This window comes from Choristoneura fumiferana, chromosome 24 (genome assembly GCF_025370935.1).
Source record: "Choristoneura fumiferana chromosome 24, NRCan_CFum_1, whole genome shotgun sequence".
NCBI classification, from domain to species: Eukaryota; Metazoa; Arthropoda; class Insecta; order Lepidoptera; family Tortricidae; genus Choristoneura; species Choristoneura fumiferana.
This window is the reverse complement of record NC_133495.1, coordinates 1,624,121-1,625,941: the sequence shown is the minus strand read 5'-3', so window position 1 is coordinate 1,625,941 and position 1,821 is coordinate 1,624,121.

Here is a 1,821-nt window from a genome sequence, read left to right as displayed (position 1 = left end):
CGTCTCTGGCCATGCCAACGGGTTCAAGGATTGCGGGCACAGAGACGGTGGCAAGCGAGCGGCGGACCAGGTCATTAATGGTGCCATGGCGGAATAAGCGACCAGCGCTTTTGGGGCTGAGAGGCCATGACGTCCCAGCTCATCTACGTCTTACCACAGGTGCAAGTGGGGGAAATACAAATTCTGCAACCAAGCCTTAAGGATATTGCTATCCTCAAGGTGCTTGGATCCAGAACTGTACCAACTGACGAGAAAGGGGCGTTGAGCCAATGGCCTGACTCCGGAGCTGATACCGCTAGGAGACGGGCACGTTCAGATACGTCCGGGCTATTGTCAAATAGAGAAGCATGGTTGCTTTCAGCCGAGGGATCCCAATCTTTCTGATATGACGAAGAACTGGATGTTCGCTCCAGGACATGAAACACACCAAGTTTCTCTGGCCTCCTTCAGGTACGCTAACTCATCGTCGAGTAACTGTGAAACATTTAAAATGGAACTGACGAGAGGTAGCGAACCATAAACAGAGGACAGGAAAGCCGGTAATGCCACACTAGTGTGACACTAGACGAGGAGCGAACACCCAGCCCCCCAAATCTTATTGGGAGAACCGCTTGGGTCCATGCGATATTGTCAAAATTAATATTTAGAATTTGGATAATGTAGACTGAAGAGAATTGTCGATGGATGATAAAATGGAGGGGAATTTCCATAAGGGGCAGCTGCGGAGTAAATACATAAATTTTGGAGTGAAAAGACAGAAACGGATAATAAAGAGCGCTATATGTGGGTTTATTTTAAAAAGCAGGTCAGATGTGTTCTTAAATAAATTTAATTTACAGTCAATGACCGGGTTGATTGACTCGTCGAAAATAGGTGATCCTAAAAGAGTGAGAGATGAACTTGAATGAACGGAAATATTTGGAAGAACTGCGTTAACGTTTGTTAAAATTTCAATTTTCTTACCTTGTGAAACGTGATCCGGTAAAAAAATTTCGCATTTTGTGAAGTTTAAAGAAAGGCCAATGTCTGAAAATTTGTTTATAATGAAATGTAGGTCCTGTAAAACAGTTGAGGCATCCCCGCCAAGGGACCCGTCGTCGAGGTACCATAAATTAAATTTGGAATTTAGACTTGTAGCAGTGTATTTTTTTGGATTGCCATCCTATTTGCTGTCCGTGGCTGACTGGCTCCATAAACCCTTTGCCGCGCGCCTTAGCTCGTAAAAATGGCGGCAATCAAATCAATGACATTTAAAAACTCTCGGCGGAATTAATATTGGTGCGGTTGTGAATGATTTTGTTAAATAAAAATTACTTGTGATACTTACAGACATTGTAAAATATATCTTGTGTTAAAATAATAATAGACTTTGTAGCCTGAAAACTATCTCTCGAAGTGTTGGTGCGGATTTATTGCGGCTTTAAGACTAAGCGTCACACCAAAATGTCACAAGTAGACGTCGGCTTCATTGAGGTATGAAATAAACCACGACCAAAGACCACGACCTTCACAGTCACTATTCGGTTTTATTTTATTTAACAACTAGCTTTTGCCCGCGTTGAATTCGGTTATCCCGCGCTGTTCCCTCTGGAACTATGCATATTTCCGGGATTAAAAGTAGCCCATGTCAATCTCTAAACCATAAACTATCTCTATGCCAAAACTTACGTCGATCCGTCGCTCTGTTTCGACGTGTAAGACGGACAAACATACAAACACACACACTTTCGCATTTATAATATGGTATGGATGTATTTACTTAATTTCCGATAGTTTTGTCAATCCTCTTTAAGCTGCGTTTCCACCAGTGATGTGCGTGGA